The sequence below is a fragment of the Ambystoma mexicanum genome, chromosome 4p (genome assembly GCF_040938575.1).
Source record: "Ambystoma mexicanum isolate Mex_15411 chromosome 4p, UKY_AmexF1_1, whole genome shotgun sequence".
Taxonomy (NCBI): domain Eukaryota; kingdom Metazoa; phylum Chordata; class Amphibia; order Caudata; family Ambystomatidae; genus Ambystoma; species Ambystoma mexicanum.
The window spans coordinates 946607694-946631582 of NC_090927.1; positions in this window are offsets into that span (position 1 = coordinate 946607694).

Here is a 23889-nt window from a genome sequence, read left to right on the forward strand (position 1 = left end):
CTGGTGCAGGGGCACGTGTTTGTCCAGTTACTTCACTGGTTTTCAGAATGCCGCTGGAAAAAAGCCACTTGACTTTTCCGAGCGGAACGCCGTAAGTATGAAGATTACAAAAGTTCAAGTGTAGAGCCTCCTTTTCTGTTGCCTTCCTAACCTGTGATCTGTCCTTTATTTCAGGTGCAGAATGAAGGCGATGCGTTGAGGGATTGAATTGCCGATGGTAAACTCAGGTGAGTTAGCGATGGGGGCGATCCCTCTTAATGTCTTTATATTCCTCCAGTAATGTCTTTTGTCCTTTCCCCATAGGGGCCGGGGTGCGGTACCTGCGAATAAAGCGGCTCCGACCAGAAATGAGGAATGGTCCACCAACAGAAGACCGGTAAGTGTTATGGCGGAAAATTATGTTTTCCTCATAAGTTCCTTCTGCTCACCTTTTGTCTCTTCTTCTCTCCCCTAGGTGCAGAGATGTGGCGACCGGTGCAGACAGTCGTGGTGGAGCCAGAAGAACTCCCGAGGACAGGTGAATGAAGAGCGGCGCTGCAGCGAGCAATGCAGTGCTTTTAAATGAAAGTCTTTTCTCAGGAACGCTGGCGTGAAGGTTCCGGATGCAGGTAAGAAGTTTGATAAAATTCTTGGTTTTCACCTTTCTCTTCTCTTCTTTCCCTACAGGTGTTCCAGGATCGAGGCGGGCGTGGCTAGAGACCAGATGCAGGAGCAGACACAGTGAGCGTTCAGCTGCTTGGATGCAGAACAACGCGAAGCGTGAGCTACTGTCTGGGTGTGGCTTAAATAGCCCCCAATGTAGTTCCAGATAAGTATCCTTCCCTGGCCACGCCCGAGTGGCAAAATAGTCCCTTTCAGGTCTCAGGGAGGCCTGAATCTTGCAGCATGGTCTGCATCAGGTAAGTGCACAAAACACTTTCCTTTATGAGCCTGGCGCCTCTGGCACCAGGACTGATGTCCAACATGAGCCTGGCGCCAACGGCGCCAGGACAGAGTCCAAAGAGCCCCTATAAGGGGCCGTTGAGCTTTTACCCGGGGGCATGATGCCGGCTCCCGGGGGTGCTGGGCCTGGCCTGGTGCTCCGGGGGTAGGCATCATGACAGCACTCCCCCCCAAGGCCCCTCCCAAGGTCGTGCCCTCTTGAGGTTTCAGTTTGTTTGGGAAATTCCGATGGTACCTTTTTACCAGCCGAGGTGCATGTACGTGGTCGCTGGGTTCCCAAGACCTTTCCTGAGGCCCGTACCCTTTCCAATCAATTAGATAGAAAAGTTTTGATTTTGAGATCTTAGAATCCAAAATGTTCTTCACTTCGAATTCAGGCTCCCCATCTATCTGGATTGGTTCTGGTGGCTTTATTAATCTGGTTCCTGGTTGCACTGGTTTCAAAAGTGACACATGAAAAACGGGGTGAATCCGCATGTTAGCTGGTAGATCGAGCTTGACTGCCACTGGGTTAATTATAGCTTTGATCGAGTAAGGGCCCAAATACCTTGGATTAAAAGTTCGAGGCCCCTTGAACAATAAGTGTTTGGTAGCCAACCATACTTGATCCCCTATTTGGTATGGAGGAGCCTCACTCCGATGCAGATCCGCATTCTTTTTGTATTTCCCTTTCGCTTGTTGCAAATGTGCAGTTGCATCCTTGAAGGTTTGAGTTATCGTGGAATGCAAATGGTCCACTGCGGGCATTTCAAGTCTCAGAGGTGAGTCCAGGTCTGAAGTACGAGGGTGATGTCCATATAGGGTATAAAAGGGGCTTTGTCCAGTTCCAGAGTGTACCGAGTTATTGTATGCATATTCGGCCACCCATAAAATATCCTTCCAATTACTCTCCGATTGGTGCAACAAACATCGTAGGTATTGTTCAAGGGTCTGGTTCGTTCTCTCCGTCTGGCCATCGGTCTGTGGGTGGTGGCTGGTTGAGAGTCTTACGTTGATTTGTGCCAGTTGACAACACTTTCTCCAAAAATGAGAAATAAACTGGCTTCCCCGGTCAGAGACTAGTATGGACGGGAATCCATGCAAACGAATGATATTTTCGAGGAATTCCTTGGCTAGGACAGAAGCTGAAGGTAATCCTTTCAATGGAATAAAATGGGCCATCTTGGAAAATAAATCCACCACAAACAGAATAGTATTGTATCCATTACAAGGGGGCAGGTCCGTGATAAAATCTAGTGACAAGGTGTGCCAAGGTGCTGGTGGAATGTCTAAAGGCTGAAGAAGACCGGCGGGTTTTGTCTTTTGGCCTTTGTTTTGGGTGCAAACTCCACAGGACATCACGAAAGATTTAATATCCTTTCGCCAGGAAGGCCACCAGAATTGTCGTTTAATTTTTTCCTCAGTTTTGGTCAATGCCAGGATGTCCTTCCATCAGGGTATCATGATGACGGGAAATAACCAGTTCTTGCAATTCCTTTTCTGGCAGAAATAAGCGTCCTTGGAAGTAAGGTAGGCCATCGTTGACCGAAGAGTAAGACCCCCTTTGGATCAAATCCTGCAAGGCTGTATAGTCCAGGAGTTGTTTTACCCGTGCTTGAATGTCTTCAAGGGTTTGTAAAGAGGTTATCCCCAAAATTCTTTGTTCGGGAATTATCGGCACAGGTTCTGAGTTTGTGTCTATTTCTCCCATTCCTATTCGAGATAGCGTGTCCGCTTTGCCATTCTTACAGCCGGGGCGGTAATTGATTACAAAATCGAACTCAGCAAAGAACAAAACCCATCGGAGCTGACGTAATGATTGAGCCTTGGCAGTTTTTAAATATTGTAAGTTTCGGTGATCAGTGATCACGGTGATGGTATGCCTGGCGCCAAGAAGATAATGCCGCCAAGCCTTAAAGGCGGACTTAATGGCTAATAATTCCTTGTCAGTGATTGCATAATTTACCTCAGGCGGCGAGAACTTTCTGGACCAAAATGCTACGGGGTGCAGTTGGTTGGTTTCAGGGTCTCTCTGAGACAGGACAGCTCCCATGGCTAAGCTGGACACGCCGGTTTCGACTATATATGGGAGATCGGGACGCGGGTGCTTCAAAATAGGTGCGGACGTGAATTTAGCTTTCAATTCCTGAAAGGCCTGTTCGGCTTCCTCGGTCCATTCGAAGTGTTTATTTTTTCGCAAGAGTGCAGTGATGGGTTGTACCACACGTGAAAATTCCGGGATAAATCTGCGATAAAAATTAGCAAAACCAAGCATGCTTTGGACACCTTTCACCGAACTAGGCGATGGCCATTTGAGGATGGCATCCACTTTTCGTGAGTCCATTCGGACACCTTTAGGTGTCAGGATGAATCCAAGAAACTCAACCTCGGTGGTTTGGAAAACGCACTTTTCCAGCTTTGCAAACAGTTTGTGCTGGCGCAATTACTCAAGGACGGCCCTGACATGCTTTCTGTGATCAGATTCCGAAGAGGTGTACACAAGAATGTCATCGATATATACGACAACACAAACATCGATGAGTTCCCGAAGGACATCGTTCATGAAGAATTGGAAGGTAGCAGGCGCGTTGCACAACCCGAAAGGCATCACCTGGTATTCAAATAATCCATATTTTGTACGGAAGGCCGTTTTCCATTCGTCGCCTTCTTTTACCCGCACCAGATGATAAGCCCCCCGGAGATCTAACTTGGTGTATACACAAGCGTCCTTCACCTGGTCAAGGAGTTCAGGGATCAGAAGCAGAGGGTAACGGTTTTTAACAGTTATCTGGTTCAATGCACGGTAGTCGATACAAGTTCTAAGGTCGCCTTCTTTTTTGGGCACGAAGAACAAAGCCGAGGATGCCAGAGACTTTGACGGGCGAATGAAACCATTGGCTAGGTATTGATCTAAATATTGTCTCAAATGCAGATTCTCCGGTTCAGTAAGGGCATAAATCCTGCTACAAGGGGGTTGTGCACCGGGCACCAGATCGATTTGGCAATCGTACGATCTGTGAGGAGGTAACGTGCTGGCCTGTTCCTTTTGGAAGACGTCCTGAAAGTCTTGGTATTCCGGAGGTAGTTGCATGGAGACAGAGTTTACAGACGGTAGACTAATCTTCAGATTTTCTGGGTAGCAGGTTTGTGCACAATCCGGGAAGGTTATTCTCTTCGCTCGCCAATCAATTCGAGGATTTTGTGTCTCTAACCAAGGGATTCCGAGAATAACCTGAAACTGTGGAGCCTTGATTACATCAAACACAACTGCCTCCCGATGGCCGTCCGGACCTATAAGTGTCACCTCAGCAGTGGAATGTGTTACCAGTCCAGAGGCAATTTCGGTTCCATCGACTGTGGTGATGACATCTTTGCTGGTTTTAGGACGCAGAGGGAGGTTAATCCTAGAGACCAATTCACGATCCACATAATTTCCTATAGCCCCACTATCGATGTATGCCTTTATTGCATGCAACCGCTTAGGCTGTTCCGGATCTATGAGGACCATTGGCACAATGAAATGCGAGGTCTGAGAGTTTGTTTTCAAGCTTGGCAAGCAGACCCCTACGCTTGTCGGGTTTGGTCGTTTCCCGAAACAGAGTCTTCATGGTTTTTATCAGCAGCTCCTACCACCTTCTTGGGCGGTTTTGCCAGGCAATCTCGTAGAAAGTGTCCAGAGGACCCACAATAAAGACATAATTGCATCTGCCGTCTTCTTTCATGTTCCTTTTGAGTTAAAGGTCCTTTAACCCCTCCGACTTGCATAGGCTCAGAGACATCAGCACCCTTGGGGTTAGCGTGGGGCTTGACCAACACCCGGGTCTCAAACTTGGACCGATCTGCTTTTCTGTTTTGAAGTCTGTGATCCAATTGGACCACTAAGTCTATATATTCTGTGCATTCTTGGGGCGGATTTACAACTTGGGCCAGGACATCTTTAGGTTCTCTGCGTAGACCTCGATAAAATAACGTGATTCTTTTATCCTCTGGCCACCCAGTTTCCACAATTAGTCTATTAAAGGTTGCAATGTAGAATAGGAGGTCCTGATTGCCCTGTCGCAGGGATAGGAGTTTGTCATCCAGAACCTGCCCCTTTCCATGCTTGCTTGAAATCCTTGAAAATCACGGAGAATCGGATCATCTTGAGTAACCAGTGGAACTGACCAATCGGCAGCACAGCCACTGAGATATGGCAATACAAAGGCTACCTTGGTCTGGTCATTAGGGAAGGCCCCAGGTCTGCATAGGAAGTGCAAACGACACTGATTCATGAATACGGCGAATCGTTTGGGGTCCCCAGCAAAGAGTTCGGGTGAGGCCAGCGGCATGTTTCCAGGTAGATTAATCTGCACAGGGCTACTTGGAACCACAGGAGCGGGGTTCCCCCCGGAACCGTGTAGAGGAGTGTGTCCAGCTTGACCGTGCAAAAACTGTCTAGCCAGGTCATCAGTTCTTTCCTTTGATACAATCACTTCCCTCCTGAGAGCATTAGTCTCTTGACGAGCAGCGTGTACTTCGGCCCGTAATTCCCCCAGTAGTTGGGCCAACTGATCAGTCTCAGAAGTTTCCATAGTGCCTGGGTGGGAATTTGTAGGAAGGCTTCGTGTTCTGTAACGCTCACCTGACTCCCACGGAGGCGCTGGTCTAGTCTGGGTTGCTGTGGCCTCTTCGAGCGTGATGCACAGAACTCGGAACACCGACTGAACAGGACCCTCAAATCTTGCTTGTCTGGCCCATAGGAATATCCTTCTGCAGATGAGAAAGGGGATTAACAGTCTGCAGAATAGTGTGCTTGCTCCTCCCTTCCCCCCTTCGTTCTTCTCTAACTTCCTCCGAAATCCCCGGTTGAAGCTCACCTTATGGTTTGAAAGGATGAACTCTCCATCCTGCTTCTGGTGCAGGGGCGCGTGTTTGTCCAGTTACTTCACTGGTTTTCAGAATGGCGCTGGCAAAATCCACTTGACTTTTCCGAGCGGAACGCCGTAAGTTTGAAGATTACAAAAGTTCAAGTGTAGAGCCTCCTTTTCTGTTGCCTTCCTAACCTGTGATCTGTCCTTTATTTCAGGTGCAGAATGAAGGCGATGCGTTGAGGGATTGAATTGCCGATGGTAAACTCAGGTGAGTTAGCGATGGGGGCGATCCCTCTTAATGTCTTTATATTCCTCCAGTAATGTCTTTGTCCTTTCCCCATAGGGGCCGGGGTGCGGTACCTGCCAACGAAGGGGCGCCGACCCGAAATGAGGAATGGTCCACCAACAGAAGACCGGTAGGTGTTATGGCGGAAAATTAGGCTTTCCTCATATGTTCCTTCTGCTCACCTTTTGTCTCTTCTTCTCTCCCCTAGGCGCAGAGATGTGGCGACCGGTGCAGACAGTCGCGGTGGAGCCAGAAGAACTCCCAAGGACAGGTGAGTCAAGCGCGGCGCTGCAGCGAGTAACGCAGTGCTTTTAAATGAAAGTCTTTTCTCAGGAACGCTGGCGTGAAGGTTCCGGATGCAGGTAAGAAGTTTGATAAAATTCTTGGTTTTCATCTTTCTCTTCTTTCCTTACAGGTGTTCCAGGATCGAGGCGGGCGTGGCTGGAGACCAGATGCAGGAGCAGACACGATGAGCGTTCAGCTGCTTAGATGCAGAACAACGCGAAACGTGAGCTACTGTCTGGGCGTGGCTTAAATAGCCCCCAAAGTAGTTCCAGGTAAGTATCCTTCCCTGGCCACTTCCGAGTGGCAAAATAGTCCCAATGAAAAAATAGTCCCTTTCAGGTCTCAGGGAGGCCTGAATCTTGCAGCATGGTCTGCATCAGGTAAGTGCACAAAACACCTTCCTTTATGAGCCTGGCGCCTATGGCGCCAGGACTGATGTCCAACATGAGCCTGGCACCAACCGCGCCAGGACAGAGTCCAAAGAGCCCCTATAAGGGGCCGCTGGGCTTTTACCTGGGGGCATGATGCCTGCTCCCGGGGGTGCTGGGCCTGGCCTGGTGCTCCGGGGTTAGGCATCATGACAGTTAATTGCTGTATGATAGTTTTCTTATGTTCTGTTGGAGGGAAGCCACCTGTTAGGAAAGATTGTATGCAGTACCCTTTGGGTGCACTACAACAACCCTGACCTCCTGGCAATAGGAACCCAACCTTTGGTATAAGTCTGTACTACACAGGTTGGTAGTGTGGTTGAGTAGCCAGGCTTATATGAAGAGGGGCAATGTGAGCTGTGGGGGAGTTACACAAAGATTCACAGTGACAATAATCAAACAAACTCTTACATACAAGATTTCTTGATTAAATAATTATTAATGTATTTAACAGTCAGTTAGAATACGCCTTCTTCAGAAGGAAGCAATATAAAGCAACACACAAATACACTTCAAAAATACACACTTTTAGTTTTCTAAATCAGCAAACACCCATTTGGGATGACTAACAGCCACTACCTACACCCTCAGGTGACTTCAATAGATAGTATGTTGTCAACATTAATATATCACTGTTGCATTTAAAATATTCTTGAAAGGAGTGTCAAAGAAAAGAGTTTTCAGAATAAGGCAAGTGTCCACACAATTATTCTCAATCAGGTAAGTGCTTTTAACAATCCCCTAATGTAAAGTCAGTTAACCATTTCCTGGATGGAAGGCAAAACATACACGCAGATGAGAGAAGAGTCATTCAGGGAGCCAGGCCAGCCAATGTTAAGTCAGCAAAAGTCAAGGTGAACTGAAGCACTTCTGGCAGGTAAGTAAATGTCTTGCACAATGTTTTCGAAATCTTGTTGCAAAAGTAGAATCAATTGTAGGGTCACAAGCTGTAAGGCTTGTGAGTAGTAGAAGATGCAAGCAACTCTACAAGATCAACCAAGACAAGTCTCAACTGAGATCAAGCAAGGTGGCACAACAAGAGGTAAGTTCTCTTAGACTGTAGAGTACCTTTAGGTTAAAGAAAAGTGCAGCAGATGGCTTCTGTTCCTGTGCAGCTCTGCAGATCCTGGTGTTCCTGTGCCTCAGTCGTGGGGACAAGAGGGAGAATTTCTGGGGACTCCTGCACTGCAATGGCAACCGGCAATATTCAAACAAGTGGCACTTTGGTGTTTCAGCTCCTTGCGTCTACCGAAAATAGCAACACAGCAGTTCCTGGCTGTCAAAATAGGCTTCCTTGCATCTGGGGTCCATCACTCTGTTGAGGTGGCTCAGGCTTGGTCAGTCCTGCTTCCTGGGCGTCCGGAGGATCTTCCTGGTGCTCTTGGCCAGCTTATAAGCAACACACAATCTGGTGTTCCTCTCCCTACCTATACGGTTCCAGCAGCGACCGCAGTAGAAATTAAACCAGCTTTGAGAGGATGTCCAGGTGCCTTACTTTGGAGTTGAATGGTTCCACCAACTCAAAGGGAAAAGTCGTCCTTGCAGGGCTTCTCTGTTGATACGAATTCAGAGCTTCAGCACAGCAGCAGGTCTTCACCGGGCAAACCAATGGTTCAGGAGTTGCAGCAGGCGTCTCATCCAGGTTCTACTTCAGATTCCTTCGTCCAGTGGTCGACTCTGCCTTCTAAGCCAAAAATCCTCACCTTTTATGCAGGTTTCTCCCATTCATTCCAGCCTAGCTGTCAGTCACCCAACAGGACAGCCAGCCAGCCAATCACCTAAGAATGCTTTCCTGTCTCCTAGGAGACTAAGCACAGGCAGTTTTGGCCACCTCCCTCGATTCCTGCCCCCGCCAGACACCCTGGAGCTAGAGGCGGGCTTCACTCGTGAATCCTGCCAAAGACTAAACAAACAAAGGGACCAAACCTGGTTTGGTGCACAGAGTAAATCTCAAGAAGGACCTTTCCACAAAAAAATGGCAAAAAAAGAAGACCAGGGCCATTTTGACAAAAATGGCACCCATGGGTGCTTTTAGTGACTGCAAACTCAGCCCGCGGTAAAAACACACAACGGTAGTAAAAAGTAAACCACTGCCACCAGCCATTCATCAAGGAAAGTGTAACATAAAATTGTTACATGAGAAGCTAGACAAAGTAAATCTCAAGAACAACATTTCCACAAAAAAATGGCGAAAAAAGAATACCAGGGAAATTTTGACAATAATGGCACCAATGGGTACTTTAGCGCGGCTGCGAACACAGCCCGCGGTAAAAACAAACAACGGTAATGAAAAGTAAACCACTGCCACCAGCCGTTCATCGAGGAAAGGGTAACATAAAATTGTTACATGAGAAGCTAGACAAAGGAATACTAAGTAACCCCTCCTGAACCCTATCGTACGATTGTGTGTGCTGGGTCTAGAAAGTTACAAATGTGAGTAAAGCTAATTTTTCTTTACTGCTCTTCGAAACAGTAGTTTATCCAAGAGAAGCAATTTAAACCTTGGATACATCTGAAAAACTTCCCTGTGCCACAGCACTGAAGGCACAATGTAAAAGATGATGCCTATGGAGTTTGTCAGACTCCACAACCAAAAGAAACACAGTGTTCAAAATCACATTCAAATACATGACAGAATGGGAAAATGGGTCTCACTCTCTCCAGGTTAAACATTCAAGTCATCAGAATACAGCAAAGTTGGTGGGGGTCTCTAAGGTAGAGGATTTAGCAAATTTCGGAGAATTCTCCCTAACACATGTGCGCCCCATATTAAGGGACAGGAGGATTTAATCCACCCCTGGATTAATCTCCTTACTCCAGTCGGTCATACTTTCTGGAGAGATTAGCATTTTGGTGATTACACCCTGACCTGTGTTCTATGGTAAAATCAAACCCCTGTAGGCTGATTGACCATCTTAACAATTTAGGATATTCCCCCTTCATCTGCATTAACCATCTCAAGGGTTGGTGGTCTGTTTGAATTACAAAGGTAGATCCATGCAAGCATGATCTAAACGTCTTCACAAACCACACAATGGCATAACATTCATGTTCTATGGTTGCCCACCTTGTTTAAGGGTCTTTTAGTTTTCTACTGATGAAGCAGATTGGGTGTTACCTGCCTTTCTCATCCAGATAACTCAGAACTGCACCTATACCTGTATTGGAAGCAACAGTTTGTACAATAAAGGATTGGTTGTGGTCAGGAGCTCACAAGACTGTAGTTTGACAAAGGGCTTTCTTAAGTCCTTCAAATGCCTTAGTACACTTCTCATTCCACCTGAACTTCTTGGGGAATTTGGGTGAGGAGATCACATTCAAGGGACAAGCTATGGTCCCATAGTTCTCAATGAAGTTCCTATAGTAACATGTGAGACCTAGCAAGGCTCTCACCTGGGTTTTAGTAGTAGGGGTGGTCGAGTCTCATACAGCTTGTACCTTGCTAGGCAATGGTCTTATTTCACCTCATCCTACCTCATGTCCAAGGTAGACCACTTTACTCTGACCAATTTGACATTTACTTGCCTCTATGGTCAGATTGTCCTGCTCAAGAGCCTGCAATACATATCCTAAGTGGTCAATATGTTCTTTCCTAGTAGGGCTGAACACTGCAATGTCATCCAAGTATGCCATGCAGAAGTCCTCCATCCCATTCAGAACATGATTAACCATCCTTTGGAATGTAGCAGGTGCATTCTTTACTCCAAAAGGAATAACCTTATACTGGTAGAGGCCTTCTGGGGTTGAAAATTCAGTTTTCTCCTTGGCATGGTCTGTCAGAGCTATTTGCCAGTAGTCTGATGTTAAGTCAAATGTACTAAGGTACTTGGCTGAACCAAGTTTGTCCACCAGCTCATCTGTCCTGGGTAAAGGATGGGCATCCGTTATGGTGACTGCATTAAGAGTGCTATAGTCCACACAGAATCTCAATTCCTTGTATCCTGATTTTGGCACTAGTATAAAAGGACTAGCCCATGGACTTGTAGATGGGTCTATTGCCCCAAGATCAAGCATCTTCTTGACCTCTTCCTTTATGGGGGTTCTTACATAGTCTGACATCCTGTAACCCCTGCTTTTGAAAGGTAGACAGTAAACAGTGAGACTCTTATGCTGGCTCCAAGCCGTCAAGCCTGGTGATAGTGAAACAGAGGGGCAAACTGATTTAACAGAACTTTGGACTTCTCCTGTTGTTCCAGTGTCAGATCAGAAGAGAGAATAACTCCTTCTATCTTTCCATCTAAAAGTGGTCCCCTGAGGAGGTCATGTAGAGGCTCACCCTCCCCCTCCTCCTGAGCACAGGATAGAAGCAAAGCTCCCAGTTCTTTTCTAGAGACATAGGCTTTTAGGTGGTTAGTGTGAAAGACCCTGGGGGCCTCCTTAGGATTGCCTAAGTCCGCCAAATAATTGACCTCTTCAGGTTTTCCCACAACCTTGAAGGGTCCAATTCATTTGTCCTGTAAGGCCCTCTCCCTTGGAGGTACCATAACCAGAACTAGCTGGTCTTGAGTAAACTCAACCATGTTGGCCTTCTGGTCATGTCAATGCTTCACCAGAGCCTGACCTGTTTTTAGGTTATCAGAAGCTTCTGTCATCATGTGTGTCATTCTCCTTCAGAGACCTAACACATAGTCAGTGACTCTCATTGGCTTGTGAGAAGGAGCACTTTCCCACCCTTCCTTGATTAGGCTCAATGGACCTCTAACCGGTTGACCATAGAGGAACTCAAAGGGGCTGAAGCCAACCCCTTCTTGAGGGACTTCTCTATAAGCAAAGACAAGGCATTGCAGTAGAATGTCCCACTTTCTTCTAAGGGGTTCTTCTAAAGCACCTATCATGTTCTTCATAGTTCTATAACACCTCTCCGCCAACCCATTGGTTTGGAGACGGTAGGCTGTTGAAAACGTGTAGGTCACTCCACAGTTTTTCAACATGGCTTGCATGCAGTAGGACATAAAATGGGTCCCCATGTCTGAAATAACTTCTTTAGGAAAACCTACCCTGGTAAAAAATACCAAGGAGGGCCTTAGACACTGCCTGAGCAGTAACAGTCCTCATAGGTATGGCTTCAGGATACATGGTAGCATGCTCTCTCACAACCAATATAAATAGGTTGCCTGAAGATGTCTGAGGGTCCGACCCTCTTAAAAGGGACTCCCACCTGTGGGAGAGGCAACAAAGGTGCCACGTTCTTGGTTCCACTCTTGCCAGAAGTCTGACAAGTGTGACAGCTTCTACAGAATTTATCTACATCAAACCCCATATTGGGCCAGTAGAAATACAAATACATCCTTTCCTTGGTCTTTTTAAAACTTAAGTGACCAGCTAAGGGAATCTCATGGGCTAACTGTAGAAACTGGGGTCTCACCTACTGAGGCACTACAAGTCTTCTGTAGTCCCCTGTGGTACACTCAATAGGTTCACTGTAGACGGGGCCATCCTCCCAGTACAACTTGTGCTTCCCTGGCTTTTGCCCTTCCAGCTGGGAATATGCCTATTGGCAAAGTCCTTCAAGAGTAGGACACTCTCTTTGACCTCTGATGAAGTCTGCCCTACAGGGGCCTCCTTCTGCAAGCAAAGTCTGCAGCTCAGGATGCTCTTCAGGATCCAGATCTCTAACAGGGGGAAGGTCTTCTTTCAGTTCTTTGTCATCAGTAGCTGATTCACCATCTTCTGGTTGGATCTCACACTCAGCCTCAGCTGGTGGAGGGGTCACTGGTGTGACCTGGCACTGTCCTATCGGGGATGTCCTGGATTTGTGCACATGAGTGATACTCTTCTTATTTCCTGAGGCCTTGGGTTTCCCCTTTGTCTCTGCTTTCCTGGAAGTAGAAGTTTGTCCTTCCTGTGAACTGGGTGTTATAGGTTCCTCTGTAACAACCCACTGAGAGCCATCTAAAGTGAGCTCTCTGGCCTTCCTAGTCTGCTCCTGCTTCCTTTTACTGGGAGGTTTGGGAGTGCTTGATACAACTCCAAGAGTTTTTAAGCCATTCTCCAACAGAACTCTCCCAGGCACCTCACTGTGTACACTGACAGGTATTCTTGCGGTCATATTGTTGCACTGGATGCGAGCTGGTAGTATTGGAACCACCTGGACAGGGCCTCCAGCAAGCTTAGTGGGGCCTTTGGGTGCCTTAGCAACATCCTCAGGTTTGTAAAAGGTTTCTGTGATTCTGGCCCCAGTGTCTCTAATGACAGTGGTCTCCTGACCATTCACAAGATCACTGTCCTTGTAGTATTCCTTTCTGTTATCTATGATAGAGTTATACATATCTAAATTCTGCTGTTCCCACAGACCCAGGGAAACTAAAGAAACACTGGCTGAGACTCCAAAGGGGTCCTCAGCCAATAGGTGAAAGTTTCCACTTGCCATATGTACTTCTCCCTCAGGGACAAAGGCTAAGGAGGCAGTGTGGACCCCTGAAGGTTTGCCCTTGCATCTGGAATCACCTTTCACATGGTCAGTAGACCCATAAGCATAACACTTACCAAATGTTTTCTGGAATGGGGGTTTCTGCTGAACTCGCTCTGGCTTGGCACCAGAGGTTTCAATAGACTGAGCTGGTTTCCCATATGGCGTACCCTTCTTATGTTTATGGCCCTCTCTTGGATGGGAGGTTTTAGAATTCTCTTGACACACATTCTGGACTCAGTGATGGACCTTGTGGGGTCCCAGTGGATACAGGTTGAGGTAAAAGGGCAGGCTGGGGCATAGAGGGGTTCTCTTCTTGAGACTCCTCTCCCTACTCTGACTCCTCTTAGACATTAGAGTTAGACTCTGAATTATCATCCTCAATATCATTTTCCACATTTCCTGGGTTAGTAGGTGTGACAGGCCTACTACCCAAATTTTGATGATTTAACAATCTTGCAAGTAATTACTGTCTCTTTCCTTTAACAGGGAGATTCCTAACCATACACATTTCTTTCAGTTGCTCTTCCTGACTGAAGTTATCCATATTTGGCAAGTTACAATTCCTTTTCTAGTGGAGCTTAGCCTTGCAAAGGTTTTTAGTTGAACAAAAGCAAAGTAAATTCTTAGTCTAACAACTCTACAATAGATCCTTACCGCGTGCCACCAGTGTTAGGCAAGATTGTATCTTTGGTATGTCCAGGTGGCTTACTTCGGAGTTGATTGGTCCCACCAACTCAAAGGGAGAAGTTGTCCTTGCAGGGCTTATCTGTCGATACAAATTCAGAGCTTCAGCACAGTAGCAATGTTTCACCAGGCAAACCAATGATCCAGGAGTTGTAGAAGGCGTCTCTTCCAAGTTCTTTCATGGATTCCTTCGTCCAGTGGCCGACTCTGCCTTCCAAGCAAAAAAGCCTTGCCTCTTATGCAGGTTTCTCCCATTCATTTCAGCCGAGCTGTCAGTCACCCAGCAGGGTGGCAGTCCTTGCCGGACAGCCAGCTGGCCAATCACCTAAGAGTGCACCCCTGTCTCGTAAGAGACTAAGCACAGGGAGTTTCCGGCACCTCCCTCGCTTCCTGCCCCCGCCAGACACCCTGGAGCCAGAGGCGGGCTTCACCTGTGAATCCCGCCAAAGACTAAACAAACAAAGGGACCAAACCTGGTTTGGTGCACAGAGTAAATCTCAAGAAGGAACTTTCCACAAAGAAATGGCAAAAAAAGAAGACTGGGGCCATTTTGACAAAAATAGCACCCATGGGTGCTTTACTGTGGCTGCGAACGCAGCGCGCGTTAAAAACACACAACGGTAGTAAAAAGTAAACCACTGCCACCAGCCATTCATCTAGGAAAGGGTAACATAAAATTGTTACATGAGAAGCTAGACAAAGGGGATATTAAGTAACCCTAATGTAAGATTGTGTGTGTTGGGTCTAGAAAGTTACGAATGTAAGTAAAGTCAATTTCACTTTACTGTTCTTGGAAACAGTAGATTTTCCAAAAGAAGGTATTTAAAACTTGGGTAAATCTGAAAGACTTCCCTGTGCCACTGCACTGAATGTGCTGTGTGACACAATGTAAACGATTATGCCTATGGAGTTTGTCAGACTCCACAACCAAAAGAAACACAGAGTTCAAAATCACATTAAAATACATGAGAGAGTGGGGTAAAGGGTCTCACTCTCTCCAGGTTAAAAATTCAGGTCCTCAAAATCCAGCGAAGTTGCTGGGGGTCTCTAAAGTAGAGAGGAATTAGAACATTTCTGAGAATTCTCCCTAACACCACCTCACGCTGAATGTTTGCGATCTTGTCCTCGCTGACCCCGATACGCTGCTCCGCCTTGGACATGCGGCCGTGCAATTTTTCAATTTGGACTGCAGAGACGTCCACCTTACAGGTGAGCGCATCTATTTTAGCCCCAAGACTGTCCATGCTACTCTTCAAGGCCAGCAGGGTCTGGTAGAGAGTGGAAACATCCAGCTGCGAGGGTCTGGGGGTAGAGGGGGCAGCTGCAGGCTGGTAAAAGGGTCCATCCTGGACTGGCATTTAGGATTCCCCATAAATGGGTTGGAGGGGTTGATTGGAGAGGTGGACACCTTCAGGGTGCTGGTCAGGCCACCAATCCCTCAGTATGATCTGTAGCAAGATGGTGATTGGCCTCTCATCCTAGTTCCACAAAGGATCATAGTTGAGAATCCGCAGAGGGACTGTACGAGTGTATGGGGAGGCCCAAATTCTCAAATGAGTGAGGGAATCAGGATATAAAGTGATATGGTGTCCTGCAAAGAGTTGACTGACCGTTCATTTACAGCTTCATGTCTGTCACCTGAGGGACACGTACACTTGCATCCCCCGTCCCCCCGCCCCGGAGGTGGCACCGGGAGCTCCAGATACCAGATACTTAGGTCCCCACTGTGGGTGTAGCATGTGCTGCACACAGCAGGAAAGAATAGCCAGACCAACCAGCCACGGCAGACCACTCAGTCGGCGATGTTCAAAGCATTCAGTAGTGCAAACACAGAGGGGGTGATGGTGGATCCAGCCAGGTGAATGGCAAGCAGTTGGGGTTTTCAGGACAGGTGAGCATTGAAGTTAGGTTGGTGTTCCACACCCAACCCGTATCAGCAGCGGAGTGTTGAAGCGCCAAAGGATTTGGAGTCTCTTTGTGGGGGGAATGACCAACGGCGAACAGAGGGGGGAGCTAAGCGGTGGGGTTCAGGAGCGATGTTATCCACCGGGGGAGGCCTCAGGGCGTAAGTCCTTCCCCAGTTACATGCATCAGGAGCCAGAGGTTTCCCGTCCTCCGGCAGAGCTCCTACGCTGCACATGAAGTTACGGTTTCAGAGCCAGTTTGTGCAATTATGAACAGATCCCCCCACAGCCAGAGTGGCCCTATCTGTGTTCTAGGAGGGGCAGCCAAAAACACAGCCGGAGGCACAGCAACTGCGGGCACGGTTCGGTACAGTACAGGGTTGGATCGCACAGAAGCCGCAGCAGGGGTACCGTAGGGGTTTTAAACATATTGCAATGAGACAAACCTGCATCGGCCGCCGCAGCAGGGCCCAACCCCGCTCGAGGCTCTGGCCCGGGTCCACTGCGGAGATGGACGTGGAGCGAGGCAAAGACCAAGGGATCCAATGGCCTTTGGTGCATCCAGCGCACGGCATGTAGGATCTGCAGATGGGGTCCCGGCTGGTCCGGGGTAGAAGATGTTCACCTCAGGGCTTCAGGTATGGCTGGTGGAATCCACTAGCATGAGTCGGTGGTGGCAAAGCAATTAGACATCCACGGCCACCTCTCATGCCGGGACATGGAGGAGGAGTAGCGTGTGCCCCTCAGCATGGGGTGGGTTGAGGCCGCCTGTGATTCAGATCTTTGGGGTCTGGACTCCACTGCAGTCAGCGCACCGGCAGGGGCCTCCTCCCTGTAGTCTGTGTGCAGGGAGAGGCACAGCTGGCAGCCATCCATGGTACCAGCGCCTCACCTGCTGAACCATTGGGAAGCGTGCGCTTCTGCCTGGGCCTCACATCTCCCCAGGCATGGGTGGCACAATTATGGTCTGTATCTGTAGGTTGGGGGTTGGCGCGGGTGTGTGGATGCAATCAGGGGTTATCCAGTCATTGCTGCCAATGCCCCCCATACGTATGCACTTCCTGCAGATCCAAACTTTCAACTTGATACACAGCGAAAGCAGAATGGATGTACAGATTCAGGTCAGGCTGTGTTGGAGCCCTTTTAGGTGGCAGCCATTTCCCAGCGGGCAACAGCACCCCCCAGCAAAGAAATCATTAAGAATATATGAAAGGCTGTGCCTCAGCGGAATAGCAGGCTAGTGGAGCTGCATGGCGAGGCTGTCTGGCCCAAAGTCAAAATCCAAGAAATCAAGATCAGCTATCTACTCTAAAGAAGAACGAGTGTGCGGAGGATTAATCCTCTCACGTTAAGGTGCAAGAAAGAACACAAAGGATGCCAAGTTGTAATTTGTTTAAAGCATTTAAAATCTGCAGAATGGACTAAATCATGGTCTCTTATCACGTGAGCCAAGGATGGAAATAGAGTTCGAACAGGATAGCCCGTGCCGTCACTCCCATGCATTCCAAGGATGAGAATACTCTGCAAGGCAAAGTACAAAGACAATTTCATGGCGGAAGGCATGGATGATGAGAGATGCTTGGCTAATTGGGTGGTGATCTAGCTTCATGTCCTATCTCCCTGCACATGGGTCTTGGTTTACATGCTGCTAAATTAACCTAATGTTACAGGCATGGCCCAAGTATACTAACCAATTGTATTAGTCTGTATAATTAAGGACTTTATAGCTTAGAAGAGCAATGAAACACAGTGTAACTATTCTTTCTTAAATTACAGGTTTGAAGTGTGGGGTACATTTAAGGCCCTAAGCAGAAATCCCCTTCAACCAAAAACCGCATTGAAACAGTGTGGCAAAAACGGCCATGTTTGTGTCTTCCTGGCACATGTTTGGCAGCATTGAACACTACCCAAGCCAAAGAATGGCTCTACACTTGCTTTACTTCAGTTGAATCATAGGAAATTGGCCTGCATTTCAGAACGGCTCTACATTTGCCTGTTCTGTCATCTGAAATCCTAAAGTTGCGCACGACATTCAAGACGGCCCTGCATTTGTTCTTTCTTTCTTTTAAAACACCACCAAGTTGTGGGCTCCATTGAAACATACTCCTGCGTGCTTTGTTTCATCTGATTTCCAACAAGTTAGGCAATACCTCCCAAGAACGGCATTGTCTACTAATAAATCACATGAGGGGCAGAAAGTTCTGCTTTTCACTCAGCATGGATTTTGTTTCCTTTTGCTGTTAACCATCCCCCCTTTCTCGACAAAGACATTTTTGCGCACCATGAAAGATGACGGACAAACACCGAAGCTGTTTACCTGACATGTCCCAACACAAGGGTCAGGTAAAGTCAGGCAATTCACCAGAATCACATACACCTGACAGGCCTTCCCTTCCCGACAGGGATAAAAGGTGGAGCATGACAGCAGACTACGAGCGAGGCAGACTGCAAGACGATAGAGCTAACTCAGCACAGCAGTTCAAGAGAAGGAGAAATACAGCACAAATTGATAGGGTGACAAGGAGAGAATTGCCCTTGCCCTTTTTGACCAAGGCCTGTGAAAACTCCACAGAACGAATCATAAAACCACGAATAATAGCCAGCGTGTGTAGCAGCAGATGTCAATGGTAGACAGTGCGCTCCTCTGCTGATAATCAAGCCAGCCGGGGAGAGTCTGTTTATGTGGGAGGGGAAAACCAGCTACAGAGGAATCAGGCACCAGGTGGGTGCTCAATAGAGAGGTGCTGGGCAACTACTCTATTTTTGAAACTACCATTAACAGAAGTCCTTGGGGTGGGGCAAGATAGGGGTCAAAGTGGTCATACATTGGTCTAGTAAAATTCTCTATACAGTCGTAAGACTTTGACCGGCATATGATTGTGAAGCTAAGGGAAGTGAATACTGTATTGTACATAATGTTCAAGAAATTGTGTAAATAGACACCTTTCGCAAGAGTGAACCCGGCGGAGGGATGCCAATAAAAGGGGGTGAAGCCTGAGTCCCAATGAATAGTGTGTTGACAAGAGTGAACCCGGCAGAAGGATGTCCACAGTGAACTGTTTAAAAAGACATTAAGATTTGTGAATGTCACAAATGAGATTGTGTTGAAAGCCGTAGTGAACCCGACGGAGGGAGTCAAACAGTCGAGAAGGGTATGAGCCCAGTAGAAGGGGATCCAAGAGTGAAAAGCTATCACCCACCAATCTGTGAATGAAATAGAGAACATTACAATACAAAGAGTTTTTTTAATAAATGCCAGTGTGAACCCGACAGAGGGAGGCCCATATTCGAGAGGGTCTGTGCCCAGAAAAGGGGGACGCAGGGATGAAGAGACAGTGTCAATCAGTGACACTCAGAGAAGAGCTTTGGAACTTTTGTTAATCTTTTGTTTATTATTTTGAGTCCATTAGATCCTCGGAATCAAGAAGGTTACATACCGAAGGACCTGATATTGCTAAGACCATCTCCTGGATCTGATCCTGGAAGAGGGGAATCCAGGGGTGAAAAAGCATCACCCAACATGCAAGCAGAAAGGACATTTTGTTTATTATTTTTGGGGACACATCAGGTCCTCAGAGGCAAGAGACATTTTGTAGAAAAGAGACATAACCAGTGAAGGCTCTGATAGCTGAGAGCAGAACTGTTGGCTCGTGCTGGGAAAGCTTGGGTGTGTGCTGTGCTCCCGAGTACCGCCTTGTCCCGTGCTAAAACGCAGGGAAGGGAGACTCCAAATACCGTATCCTGGCTTATTATTTGTGAACACTTCTTTCTTTCCTGTGAATCCTATCCCACACTCTTTGATTGTATTTAGCATAAGGATTGGCAATAGGTTTTTCTGAGTATCGCCCTTTTATTTTGACAAGACGCCACTAGGACTGCCTTATTATTATTTAACGGTTGTAGCTTGCTCCCATTTTAGATTTAGGCTTAGATTAGGTGATTTTCCAACCCACAAATACAGTTTAAGAAACACCATTGAACTGTGATCACTTGTGTCTGTCTTTACTGTTGCCACCATGAGTTCCTGTACGACAAGTGCTCTCCCATGCATCTAGGACACACGCATCTTGGACCCATGCACCTATGACACATGCTCCTACAACACATGATCCTACAACACACAGTCCCACAGCACCTACTCGCATGACACACAGTTCCTGCACACTCTTACCACACACTCCAATGACACACACTTCTACAACACGTGCTGCTATAACATACACTCCTATAACATACATTCCTATAATACAGGTTCTGATGACAAGCACGCATATTGCACACATGCTTACTACACATAACAAGAGGATATATGACACATGCTCTTACGACAATTGTTCCAACCACACTCCCGCTTACGGTGCACACTTATCACATTTTGTTATGATACACACACACCTCCAATACATGCTCAGACAACATGTGCTCTTATGAGACATGAAGCTACTACACATGCTCCTACTACACACACATGCTGCCACAACACATGATCCTACAACAGATGGACTTGCAACATGCAGTCCTACAACACACAGTTCTACGACACACATTCTTACAACACATTCTCAGGAGGATATCTCAGGGGCAATGCGCTCGCCTTGGAAGCAAGACGCCACAGAGCACCACAGGTTTGTTCCCTGGGTCCGTGCTTAGAAACCACTGGGTATTAAGCGTGCTATAAATAACCCATCATATCATATCATATCACATACTCCTACCTCACATGTGCCTACAACATTTGTTGCAATCCCATATGCAGAGGGTATAGATTTTACAGTTTGTACTTTACAAAATGAGTATCTCCTGAAAACTCACATCAAAGGGAAGTCAAAAGAAATGTACACAGAGCGTATGAGTTTGACCTGTTAAGAAATTGCACAATTAAAATCTAAAAACTAACATCAAAGGCAAATTACTGCTAACTTTGATGTCAGTTTTAAAGTGATGGAATAAATGTACACTTTCAATAGGAAAATGTACACTTTTCATATGGAAATGTAGACTTTAAGAGGCATACAATGCATGAGCAGAAAGGATTTACTTTTTATATTAAAACCCTACATGTACATATGTGATATTAACATTGTGTGTATGAACACTAATGACATGCTCCTATGGCACAGTAACCTAATACACATGCGCTTAATAAACATAACAAATGCACCCAGGACACATGCATCTACGACACATGTACATGCAGCATGTGCACCAAAGACATGTGCACCTATGACACAGGCTCCTAAGACAAAGGCTCCTAAGACACATGCTCCTATGACACATGATCCAACGCCACATGCTCCTACGACACACGCCTCTACCACACACTCTTATGGCACACAATTACTGCACACTATTATGACATACACTCTAGTGACACACACTCCTACGACATGCACTGCTATAACATGCACGCATACAACACACACTCCTAATTATTTTCTAGTTTGTTATTATTGTTTTAGTTGTTATTACAACCTTTTCAATCGTTAATCTTAAAATAGAATTCTTACATTCATAGACATATCTTTTATATACAAACTTAATTCACAAGATATTACATTGCATACAATCAAAATATTTTAAGGCAGTATAGTAAAACCAATACAATTATACAAATTCTTAAAACATGAATCACAGAAGTTCATATAAATAGATGAGCAGCATAATCCAACCTTTAACAGTAACAAGTGCATGTGGCGAGAATTTACAGCATCATACATTCATTTTAACGAGATGTGATTCTTTCTATACGTCAAGTATGAAGTAAGCTGTTAAAACAGTTCATCAAATTTCTTGCTACAATTTTAAATAAAACACATTATAAGCTATAAAACATATAACTCGTGATTGAAGCATAAACATTTCGTCTAGGTGTTTACATTAAAATCACATTTGAGGTAAATAAAAAAGGAGTAAATTCAGGCTATAGTGTATCATATATATAGTTATCCTATATTTGGTAGTTATTTTATAGTTCTTATCTCGAAGTATTGTATATCATATCAAAAACTAATTTTAGTTGTTTCAGTAACTGAACTAATGCAATATTCAGTGCAACTCTGTTTGCATTACATATCTCAAACCACATGCTTTCTTTTGTCAACATTATATGTTCATTAAAAAAAATCTTAAAAGTTTGCTGCCACTCTTTATACAATGCAGGGCAGTCTGTAATTATATGTTGAATTGTTTTCTGAATTTCTTTATCTTTACAGAAATGGCAGGATGCATTTAAAATGTCATACTTGGAGTAGATAGCTAATTTCACTTTAGTATTGCACAGATTATCATCCTAAAAAAGGTGAATGAGTAGTCTTGATACGGAAATGATTCAAGATAGGAAGGAAGCTTTTTTACCGATTTTTCACTAAAAACTCCCAACTTGAAGTTTTCATATGCATTGCACCTTCCCAGGTTTTAATGCAATCCCATGCATATAGTTTTTCTTTGGCTCTTTCAGGATTTTGTATTAGAAGTTCTACTTGAATTTCCACTTTGTCCAATGAGGATTGGCATATAGTTTTCCATGTTTCCAGGGAGCCCGACTGTTTCGACTCTAACAAAAGTTTCAGAGCCGGAAATAAATTGTTCGCCTTATTAGGGTCTATAATGCATTTTTATACGTAATAAGCATTTGCCAAAGAACAATTGTATTAAGTGAAATGAGGCCCAACTCAAAGCGTATCATCGCAATGGGCGTGCATTGAGGCACTGGGAGTATTATTTTCCAGTATGTGCCCTCTAAGGCTTCCCAATTTGATAATTCGGTCATGGATTTCGATTGGCTGCCATAAATAATGATGGGCACCACTTTCTGATTATAAAATATAATTGCCAGTTTTATCGAAAATCTTCCATAGTTTATTTGTAGTGCTTTCCTTTCGGTAGCTAGAAATTGCATTCTATGTTTCTGCTCGATCTTATAATAGAGATCCAAAGAGCGCGAGTTTAAATTGAGTCCAAGGTATTTATATTGCATTGTCTGTGCGACTGCAATAGTAGAAATTGTCAACTTAAATTGGAATCCCTTTTTTGGAAGGCAATGATGAAAAATAAGTATATTTGGTTTAGAGACATTGATATTTAGATGGTTTGCTTTAGCATAGTCTCCCAGAGCTGACAACATCTTCTGCAGGCCAATCAGGGTCCTATCTAGTAAAACCAGATCATCTGCATAGACTAAGTATTGAATTGGGGTCTTGCCTAGCAGTGGAGGAAATGATTGAGCCAGTCCCAGAGTTCTATATATATCAGATATTTAACAATTAAACAGAAATTAGGCAAATGGACAGCCTTGTTTTAATCCTGATTAAATTGCTATTGATTCAGACAAAAGTCCCTGTGTTGAAAGTTTGATTTGTATTGAAGTATTTGAGTAAAACTGTTGTATCCAATAAACAATATAAAACGGATATCCAGCAGATAAAAGTTTTGACCATAGGATTGAGCGAGGAACCGAGTCAAAAGCCTACTTGAAATCTATCAGGGCTTGAAATACGGGTTGTTTTTTCCCGCAGGCTTGTTTTTTAATAGCAGTTAGGATTATTAAATTCAAAGCAGTCCCAATCCCTAGATGAAATCCTGATTGATGTTTATCAGATATGTTGTTATCCGCATCGGATAAAATCTCGTAAAATGAATTTAGCCATAATCTTCCCACAAGCATCCAATAGCGCAATTGGTCTGTAGTTGTGAGGGTCATTTCCATTTCCTTTTTTGTAACTCTGTATAATTATTGCCTCTTGTCAGGAGGGTGAAATCTGCTTCATGCTAAGAATATTCCTGAAAATTATTTCTATTGTGTCTGGCCAGGTTTCAGGATGGCATTGTAAAATATCATTTCATAAACCATCAGGGTCTGGGGCACAAGAGCGATTTAGCTTTTTTATTATGAGTAAAATGTTTAATATTATCAAATTCCAATTGCTGGAGAGCCCGGAGGTAAGCAGGCCAATGTTACAGGTGCTTCTTCTTTTGAGTTAAACAACGTTTGAAAGTGGGAGATCCAGGTGGCTTCACTAATTGTATTAAGTTCCCCTGTTTTATGTGCATTACACAAGTGGTCATTTATTAAACTCCATATTTTCCCCACAGATTTTAAAATGAGAGCCTTTAGCATATT